The sequence below is a fragment of the Gopherus flavomarginatus genome, chromosome 5, assembly GCF_025201925.1.
Source record: "Gopherus flavomarginatus isolate rGopFla2 chromosome 5, rGopFla2.mat.asm, whole genome shotgun sequence".
NCBI classification, from domain to species: Eukaryota; Metazoa; Chordata; order Testudines; family Testudinidae; genus Gopherus; species Gopherus flavomarginatus.
In genome coordinates, this window is record NC_066621.1 from 40528553 (window position 1) to 40539722 (window position 11170).

Consider the following 11170-nt stretch of genomic DNA (forward strand, 5'->3'; position numbering starts at 1 on the left):
CATGGGGAAGGAGAGAGAGAACCACTGCCGTACTGTTCAGCCATATTTTACTAGATAAAAAAATGGCTAGAGAACCGGTGGTGAATGTCTCATGCCAACTGATTACAGCATACAGATTGATTGATTTATTTTTTAAAACTCCTAATCTTGGTTGTGTGGGATGCCATAAAAAGATTTTTTGCCTCTGCCATAGCATCCGCAAAATCTCAGACAGGTTTGTTCCCGGTGGTAGATAGGCTGGATTTATCAGACTGTCTCATTTTAGTAGCAAATCTGAGTCCTTCCTGTTGTGAAGAAATTATTTTGCACACAAGACTGATCAAATTAAGGACTGGCCCTCTGCTTCTGTAGTGGCAGAACAAGGTTTTGAGGGAACAAATTGTCTTCTGCTAGCGTTTCAGCCAGTGGTGCTCTCTCAGGTACTGGAGGTGTTGAGCGAGTGATGTTTCAGCCTGTGCTTTGGATCTATGGCCTTCCAGGCTGGTGAAGGCCTCTGAGGAAGTACTTGTGTTGACAATCTTCATAAGTGAGGGACCCTTCTCTTAGAGAGGCCAGGCTGCCTGTTGCTTTGAAGGAGGCATAACTCATACTGACAATCTTGCTAATTATTCAACAGTATCATAGAATATCAGGGTTGAAAGAGACCTCAGGAGGCCATCCAGTCCAACCCCCTGCTCAAAGCAGGACAAACAACAACTAAATCATCCCACCCAGGGCTTTGTCAAGCCAGGCCTTAAAAACCTCTAAGAATGGAGATTCCACCACCTTCCTAGGTAACCCATTCCAGTGCTTCGCCACCCTCCTAGTGAAACAGCATTTCCTAATTTCCAGCCTAGACCTCCCCCACTGCAACTTGAGACCATTGCTCCTTGTTCTGTCATCTGCTACCACTGAGAACAGCCGAGCTCCATCCTCTTTGGAACCCCCTTCAGGTAGTTGAAGGCTGCTATCAAATCCCCCCTCACTTTTCTCTTCTGCAGACTAAATAAGCCCAGTTCCCTCAGCCTCTCCTCATAAATCATGTGCCCCAGCCTCCTAATAATTTCCGTTGCCCTCCTCTGGACTCTGTCCAGTTTGTCCACATCCTTTCTGTATTGGGTGGCCCAAAACTGGACACAATACTCCAGATGTGGCCTCACTAGTGCCACATAAAGGGGAGTAATCACTTCCTTTGATCTGCTGGCAATGCTCCTACTAATGCTATGCCGTTAGCCTTCTTGGCAACAAGGGCACATGGCTGAGTCATATCCACCTTCTCATCCACTGTAATCTCCAGGTCGCTTTATTCAAAACTGCTGTTTAGCCAGTTGGTCCCCAGTCTGTAGAGGTGGATGGGATTCTTCCATCCTATGTGCAGGACTCTGCACTTGTCCTTGTTGAACCTCATCAGATTTCTTTTGACCCAGTCCTCCAATTTGTCTCGGTCACTCTGGACCCTACCCCGACCCCCCAGCACATCTACCTCTGCCCCCAGCTTACTGTCCTCTGTGAACTTGCTGAGAGTGCAATTCATCCCATCATCCAGATCATTAATAAAGATGTTGAACAAAACTGGCCCCAGGACTGACCCCTAGGGCACTCTGCTTGATACCGGCTGCCAACTAGACAATGAGCCATTGATTACTACCCGTTGAGCCCAGGTATCTTTCCTGTTTTGGATAAGATTGTGGAGGAGGTTGTGGTGAGACAATCCACAATATCTAAATGCCCGTGATCTCCCTGACCCTTGTCAATCTTGGCATAGACCTGGCTTGGTCACAGAATGCCTGGATGGAAGTGAATGGAGGCTGCTCTTCAGTGGTTTCATTCTTTTTCCTCAGATCTCAGCGATAGTTGTGGGCAATTGCTCCTTTTCTATTACCTGCACAAATTCTCTGTCACTCACACACTGTCGGGGCACCCACTTTTACCCGTTTTTAGGGTTCAGGCATAATCCTGTTAATTTAAATACCCACTCATACCCAATTCCTAGGGCTCAGGGCGTAACTTCCTGTGGGTTTGCAGGATCCTTTACCAGTGAAAGAGCCTTACACAGTAATATCCTTATTCTATTTATTAACAATTACCAACCAAGCAGAATACACACGCTAAGCATACAATGCTGTCCTCACCAATTCTGATCAGGCAGGCAAACTTTCCCTGTTGGCCAGGCAAGGTCAGTTGCATCCGGGTTCTGGTTGCTGCACGTCACGGTCTTGCAGAGGATTCTTGGCAGCTCTGGTCTTAGGCTGTGTTTTGGGGGTGAGTTCTTCTTCCAGGTCTTTCCTTCTTATTATTCTGTTCCTTCTTTTCCCCTCTTCTGGTCTTCTTGGACCCCAGTTTGCACAGTGAAATTTGAGTCCTGCTTAGCTATACCTTAACCAATCACTTTACTACATTTTTACTTACCAATCCTAACATATTGTAACATAATTCTCTAACCAGTTATATTCCACCACCTTCATTGATTTACATCTAGAAAAATTAATTATACAGCAAACAGAAACAATTAAAGAACCAAACATAGATCATACAGACAAACAATATGGCAGTGTGGACCATAATGACAAAACAATAAAGAAATGGGGATTTCACAGCCCCAACTATTGATAAGTGTTTTCTTGTCAGACAGAAGGTATCAAATCAAGTTTTTCTTTAACCATCTTAAGATCTGTTTCTTTATCTGGTGATAGTGGCTGCCATTGGGACTGGGTCTTTTTTTTAACAGCCTGATTTTACACTACTTTAATCTAATTTAGATAGAATGAGAGGATGTGACTTTCTGCTACTCAGCTAATAGCTGCTGCTCTTTCAGTCTGGCTGCAAACAAAGACCATAGGATTTTAGGCCTTACAATATGGCTACAGGCCTTATAATATCCTGCAGGAAAAGGGCCTGATGTTTACAGTTTTCTGAAGAGCTCTCAGGTGTGGGGTGCCATGTGGGGCCATTCTGTCACCCCTCTTGTTCAGTGTGTCAAGGGGGCAGTGAGGAGGGTCTAGGGAGGAGGCATGGGGTTTGGTGTTTTCAGTATTCTGATGACATCCTGCTGCAAGTCTTTCTCTCATCTAACTCAGATGATGCAGTTCAGTGCTTCAGCCGGAGTCTAGACTAGATTGTTGCATGAATGGGAGCAAGCTGGCAGAAGCTTAACCCAGATAAGACTGAGGTGATGATGGTTGGTTGGTGGAAGCAGATGGAGGACACGTTTGAGATAATATCAATTCCTATGATTGAGGGAGTACATCTACTGTTAGTTTCTAGGGCTTGTAACTTAGGGATAGTTCTAGACCCCAGCTCCTGTTTGACGATCATGTTGCAGCAGTGACTCAATAAGCTTTCTATCATCTGTGTCTGGTTAGCGGGTTACAACCCTTCTTTTTGGATGTAGGCCTTGCCATTGCTATCCATATTTCTGTTCTCTCAAAATCAGACTATTACAATATGCTCTATGGGGTTACACCTTAATCCACTGAGATTCTAAAGCTGGTGTAGAACAGAGTATCTTGCTTGGGAGCACATGACACCAGAGCTCCAGGATCTCCATTGGCTGCCCTTTGGTCTCCAGGTGGAGTTTCAAACTGTGGATTATGACTTATAAAGCCTTACAAGACCTAGGACTGGTCTGCCTGAGCCCTAGGCCAGACTGCCACAGCCATGCTCAGCAGAGGCACCTCAGCTGGATCCCCCTTTATAAAAGAATGGGGGTGGCTGGCAGGACGTTCTCTGGTGGGCTCTGGGACTTGCTGCCCCTGCTCGGTTGGAAATAGCTTGAATTGGGTGACTTTCTGGGTATGCTGCAAAAAACATCTGTAGGGTCTTTGCAGAGGGCTGAAGATGTGCTTCCCAGAACGATAAAGGGGTGGAAAGGAGCTTTTGTAAGTGGCCGAGTTCCTGTTGAAATGATTACTTGGTGGCTGCTGCTGCTGCTGGTTTGTAAGGGGATGTCAAGCCTTGGATAGGTACCTTTTTTTCAATGATTAATTGAATGGAAATAAAGGGAATTAGCAACATATGATCAGGAAGGAATCCAAATATGCACGTTGAGAGAGGTGCTGAAAAGGACCTATGCACTTTACTAACACTTCCCTGCTTTTTTCATTTGGATGTAATAACATTTGCTCTAAGTGTGCAAAGATAACAAAGATATTGTGGATCCCAAAAGAAAACAAAGAATTCTGCAGTAGTACAACCAAGGCATGTGTATCATTGCTGCACTAAGTTGGGCCTCTTTACACTTAGATTTGTTTTGATACAATTCATTTCAGTAGGCATTTTTGTCAAGTCTCACACCAGTCTAGAGTCTTTGCATAGAGGTAACTGAATGTACCATACACAGAGGAAACAAGATGTAAGCTAAAGTAGTGTTTAAATATGTTTCTCTCATTTAAACAAGGAGTGCTGGTTTTCAACAATTATTCACTGCCACAAACTTCAGTAATGTAGTGTTAAGGGTCACTGCTGGTGTTTTGCATCCTTCCAAAATGTCAAATGCATCTTTGAAAACCAAGAGATAAAGAATGAGGTACATAGTCATCAGGTAGCTTGTCTGTGGGTGTGAGGGATGTTGACTCCTGCAACACAAGGCTCACAGTTTTAGCAATGAGGAACATTTCTGGAGAAAGAGAGCTGATACAGAAGCTGTGACTCAGTGTACGTAACCAGAAGGGAACAAGAGTTCTGTGCACCAGTCAGAGAGGTTGCGGCCAGTTTTCCAGCAGCATCCTTCTGTAGGTTGACTCTCCAGCCCTTTGCCATGATGTACAGTCAACGCCTCATTCACAGAATGTTCACTTGTGCAGTAAGTGGAGACTGACTTAACAGGTGCATATGGCAAGGAATCCACTGAGAGGACTTTTATTGTTTACTGTCACATGGCTTCCCTTATGTCTACATCCAGAAATAAGAATCTGTCTAGACACCTACTGATGTCAGTGGGAGAAAGAAATAAGGAGTAACTTCCCTCCCACTATTTTTGCCTCCTGTAGATTTTCTTGGTGCAATCTTACAGCTGATTGTTGTAGCGATCTCTGCACTGTTCTCAGTACAAATCAGATCCTGATAGAGCTGGACCTCGGGGAGAACAACCTGGGATATTCAGGTGTGAAACTGCTCTGTGAAAAACTGAAATACCAAAATTGCAAGCTCAGGAAAATAAGGTAAGTAACAATTGACTTCCTTTTAGTGTCTTTTAAAATCATTCAATCCTGATTTTAGCTTTTGCTACTAGGATTGCAATATTACAATGAATGCACTACCAACCCTTGATCAGCACCACTAACCTACATGGGGAAGAGAGAGAGACACGGCCGTGTTGATCGGCCATCTTTTGGCAGACCAAAAGTGGGATCATGTCTTAGTTTTTACTACATGAGGTTCTGACATCAAAATCTGCTCCATTTATATTTTGCTCAGAAAGGCAGATGCGGAACACAAGTCTGGGATCCTATCATCATTCAAAATAACCCTCTTCCTTCATTCCTCTCATTTACCGCCATGAGGATAATTAATCCTGGGACAAAGATGTAAGGGAAAAAGAGAGACTCAAAGAAAGAGAACAGGGACAAATAAATCAGGACTGTCTGTCAAGCAGCCCAGTTTCTTCATTCTTTAGTGCAAGCCTGCCCCTCTCTCTAGGCAGCAGCCCTCACAGGTGTCAACAGCACTGGCAACTGTAGTTAAGAAAGACATCAGGAACATGAAGAGCTTGGTTCAGCATACATGCCAGGCAGTTATAAATTGTTATAATTTTCCTTAATTCACAAAATTTCAGACAACTAACTTAGTTCCCTGTAAATCCAGCATGGCACTCAGCGATGTGTTCTAAATCTACAAGTACAAGAGGATGTTATGAAACAAAATGATGAAAGATGGACTCAGATAAATGGAGATAAGTTCTGTGGAGACTCTGGGCTTGTACGATTATTGATACATTTAAAATAAAAACACCCCAGGAGGCAAACATGGAATATTAAAGCTGAAAAGTTAAGCTCTTTAAGTTTAGGAAATGCTAGAATTGAAGTTGCTTTTGCAACATTAGTTCAGCCCCCTGGTGTGTAGGCATCGTGATAAAACCTTTAATTACTTGATCACAAATTCTTTTTATTTTCTACAGGCTCCTTGCCTCATTAAGTGCACAGGATAGATAGCGTTACTGAATGGACAGTCATTCGATATTCCTTGTTAGTGTTCTAATAGACATGTTCAAAGTACATAATCTTTTTTTTTAGGGTATGATTTTCTTTTGAGATGCCTTTGAGGAAAAGAGAACAACTTGTAACATGTGTCCCTCTTGTACATATGTCAGAGTTTAGGCTGTATAGCAGTTTATGAAGCCTTGTGTGTTGTGGAAGGAGGATAGTGTGACAGGGTCAGGCCAGATGGCTACAAGAGAGTGGTCGAAGGTAGATACATTAGCTCCAAGTTAAGCAGGTCTTTTTTCCCTGTGTAAGATAACAGGGACTATTCCAGAACACTCAGGAACTTTCTAGAGCTAATGAAGGCAGGCAGGCAGGCAGGACACCTGCAGCCAATTGGGAAGTTACTAGAATTAATTAAGGCTAATCAGGACCCCTGGTATAAAAAATCTCTCACTCCAGTTAGTGGTGTGTGCATAAGGAGCTGGAAGTGAGAGGACATGCTGCTGGAGGACTGAGGAGCACAAGCGTTAACAGAGATCAGGAGGAAGGTCCTGTGGTGAGGACAAAGAAGGTGTTGGGAGGAGGCCACGGGGAAGTAGCCCAGGGAATTGTAGCTGTCGTGTAGCAGTTCCAGAAGGCACTCTAGATAGCTTCAGTCCACAGGGCTCTGGGCTGGAACCCAAGGTAAAGGGCAGGCCTGGGTTCCCCCCAAAACCTCCCAACTCCTGATCCAACACAGGAAGATCTCTGAGGCTAGCAAAATCCACCAATAAGCCCAGGACCCACCAAGGTAGAGGAGGAACTTTATCACAATAGTAATGGGTAAGAATTAATACATTTTTATACTGATGTTGTTAGAGAAACAAAAGTATTTGTTTTGTTTTTATTTCCTAGCTTTTCAGCACTGGAGAATAATGTTGTTAAAGCAGAACAGACCAACCTTAACTAACAGCACACACAGATTTTTTTTTTTAATCTGTGAATATCCCTAGTTTTTAAGGTGACTGTATAAATTGGAGATGAAAAATGAAATCCAAATAACTTACTTCTTGGTAAAGAATCTTGGCAATACAGCGAACATGGCAGCAGCTGTCTATGTTCCACAATGGAAAATCTTGACATCTAATTAAGTGTGGCCAGCATGACTCCTGTAATAGCCCTCCAAACATACCATAAAAGGCACCATGTTATCCATGGAAGGGAGCTATGAAGCCTTGGCAATGGGTATACATTGACTTTGCAGGAAAAAAACAAGCAAATGATCCTTATTCTTGCTAGCCAGAGGGAGTTCACTTGACAACCTTCTCTTCTGGAAAAACACCCGAAGTGGTTTGCAATACATTTGCCACCTACTTGAGGAGTTCATTTCAGATAATGGTCCACAATTTATTTCTGAGGACTTCCAGACATTTCTATGGCAAAATTCTGTGAAACTCATGCTAGGTTAGCTACCTGTCACCCAGCCTCAAATGGCCTGGCAGAGTGTTTTGTGCCATCGCTGAAACAAAGATTACCCCAAAGTGGTAGGAAATTTGCAAAATCCAAGTGGCAAGGATCTCCTGTTTTCATATAGGTCAACCCCCCAGTCTACCACTCCGAAAACTCCCAGTGGAGTTGTTTTTAAGATGTCAGTTATGTACTAGGCCAGACTCACTGAGAGCACTCCATGAAAGACAGCAAACAGGGAAAAACCCACAGCATCATAATCCTGACAGGTTTGTCTGCCAAGGGCAGACAATGTTGGTACAATATTACAGGGGCGAGATGAAGTGGGGGGGGGGGCGGGGAAGGTGTGGTAAAGCAAATATTGGGACCAGTGAGAGGTAAAAGGAGAGATCATGAAGAGGCACATTGACCAACTATTATCAGTATTATCAGCCCAGCACAGTTACAGCCTCTGAAGTTAGAAAAAAATATTACAGGTGTTGTTAGCCAGAGGAAGAGGGAGGAGATGGTACCAGACAGTGTTGGAGAGGGGGACAGCAAAAGGTGCTCCTGCTGGGGGTGAGCCAAACTTGCTCTTCCTGATTAGCACCCACCAGCTGAAGGGAAATCACAGACCTCCCAGAAAGGTCAACTTGTGTTGCCCTTCTAAGGGACTGTACTCAGGGAGCATTTGAATTGGGACCTGGATCGCTCCTTTTGTATCTAATAAAATTAATACTTTTTTTATCACACAGGTTGCGCTATAGCAATATGAGTGAAGAAATAAGGAGAGAGCTGAGCGCTGTGGAAACAGTGAACCCTCATCTGGTCATACAGCTATAATGTTGTGCAGCCCAAGAAGGGCAATAGTTAACTTATCTTCAGGGTGTTAAGGATTGTTTCCACTGGGTGGAGCAATTGATAGTATGGGATGTATACTGCAATCTTGTTTGTTTAAAAAAAAAAAAAAAGGCAGAGTTTTGTCTGCCTGATCACGATAAGAGAAAAACAGCAGGCTGTTCCTTGCTAGGAAATCCCCAAGTCTGCTATGTAGGGACTTGTGCCCAAGAAGACCTGTCTCTTTGATTCCTCTCAGGGTCGTGTTCACAACTTCTGCTGGCTTGCTCACTCCAACACACACAACCTGCAGGCAGTATCCTACTCCCTACATTTGTGTGGTTTTTTTCCCCATAGGTTTTATTTTTTTCCTGCCTTGTTTTTAAAATAGAAATTCAGGTCTTTGGAGGCTGTGCAGCTGCATCTACTCTAAGATGTTACATGATACTTCCGTAATGTGATGCTCAAAGCAGTGCCTCTCCGTCACTGGTAGCAATGGTGGGAGTGGTAACAGCTGTGTGGTAAATCTTCACATTAGTTAAGCACTGATTTGGACAAAGTGTGGTCAACTATACATTCCTTCACTACTACTGCCCCAAGGCACTGAGAGATATACCGGCTGCTCCAAACCCCAGAAGAGTGCATAGCACGCGACTGGATCAGTGTATGAGTGGCTCAGTCTGCTGTGGAGGAGGACGATGACTTCCCTGATGACTTTTAGCCCAGTGGTTAGGATACCCACCTGGGATGGGGGAGAGCTCCAGTTCAGGCCCCCTTCTCCCTCTCATGTGGAGAGGGATTTAAATAAGAATCTTCCACATTTCAGGGGAGCGTTCTAGCCACTGGACTGAGGGGCTCCCTCAGTCTTTCCTGTTGAAGTTGTTCCACGTTACCTAAATAATTAAATATTAGGTGAGCCCAGAGAAAGAGTTAGGATATTTCTATGCCTACTGGTTAGGGATACTCACCCCAGAAAGGGCTGATCCCTTTTCAAATGCCTTCTGCCTGTCAGGTGGAAGGGGGACTTGAACTGGAGGTCCCCCACATGCTGGTGAGTACCCTATCCTCTAGGCGAATGGCTGGGAGGGCAGGGGGAATGCGGTATGTGGAGTGCCTCCTCCTGGTTTTGTTTCAGCCTCCGCATGTGACAGTGGCTAAACACCTAGCTTCTCCCAGTTCACAGATCACAAGCAGAGAAGTCCAGACTACAGGGAGACACCTAAGTGCCTATCTCCGAGAGATCTTAGCTCACACCCCTCTTGTAAGCATCTTCCATTGGCTATCGTAAGTGCCTCACCCCTGGCAATGCTGGTTTTGTGGAACGCAGTCTAAGGCACCTCTCTCCCCCTGCTACATTGTATAGGGAGCCTAGGTGCCGAACTCAGGCTTTGTGGATCACAGTGTTGTTCCTGTGATTTTTCTAGGCACCATGGTGCTCAGTATCTGTGTCCATTCATGGATCCCACCCCTGGCTACTGAAAATGAATGAATAACAAAAAACAGTCCAAATGCTCACAGTGGCCAGTTGGAGTAGGGCCGGGCTCACAGGGAGCCTGATGCTGAGAAAAGTTGATCATGTGCAATTCCAGTTAAAGTCAAGATTAATCCCAGGTTGGGGGCCTAATTTACTGGCATTTCTCACTGGCATTAAATGATTTAGGGCTACAGTTTAAAAGAATAGCAGCTTCCTGCAGCAGTTCCTGTTGTTCTTAACAGGAGCTAGAAGCTAAACACCTTGAAAATCTGGCCGGGTAGGTGTTTAAAAGGGAGCTGTTGGGTGCTGAGCTAACTAAAAATCTTTAGTGAGATTGAATGTAGACAACCTCACTGTAGCAAATTTTTTTGGTTCTGTGTTTTCTGTTAGTTTACTCTGAATCAATAGAAACATAGATTTATTCACAAAGCTTTATCATTTGGAAAGAAATGCATTACTTAGTTGAAGGCTATTCTGTTCACTCTGTTGCACTAAACCAATGTTAAAACAAGAGGTCCTGGTTATTTATAGATCACCTGATTCAACTTTCACTGGGAAAGTCGATGGGAGTTGGATCAGGCTGTCCATGAAGAAATATGGTCCTGCTGCAATTATTGTCCCTACCTAATAACAAAGTGAACTATGCACACTGGACGGAAATGCAGAGAGCTTCATTTATTTTAATAGGGTAGCTACAGTTGCTTTGGGATCTTAAGGGAAGAGATGATCGTGATCATCTCTATAGCTTATACTGTCCTGAGTTTAATTTTGGAAACATCTTCCTCTGTCATTGTTTTTCTTTCCTGTGCTATTTTGTTTATGGATTTTATATTAATAGTCATTTTAAAAAAGTTTAACTACTAAACACTTGTAACAAGATGAATAAATTATGATGGCTTGTCACCATATCTGGTGCTGTATCTTTCACAGTGGTTGGCTCTCCCCATGCTCACAATGACCGTCACATGTCTTTCTGTGGTACTGTCAGGGAGGAGTAGCACAGTCCCATGTTCAAGCTGTACCATACTACCTTGCTAGAGTTCAGAACTCAATTTCTCTCTCCAAGGCATCTACCCATAACTGCATCAGTAAACTGCATCCAAAACTATTGCCTTACATAAAAGCAGGTTTAATTGGGAATTTTACAGAAAGTTTTTATTCCATGATTTTTTTCTAAGTGTAAAAATAAGCAGTGCTAGCCCAATGCAACACAAAGCATAGCTGACACGGCATTGGACTCAGTAACAAAATACCAAATGTTACCTGGGGCAGCAGCCCAGCAGCAACCTGTCTTGTTCTCTGACCCTTGTCAGGG

General features: G+C 43.8%; 1 pseudogene; it reads left to right on the top strand.

Moving 5' to 3' along the window:
• Positions 1-10742, top strand: part of LOC127051016 (NACHT, LRR and PYD domains-containing protein 3-like) — a 48063-nt pseudogene extending 37321 nt beyond the window's left edge.
• The last annotated feature ends 428 nt before the right edge of the window (positions 10743-11170 follow it).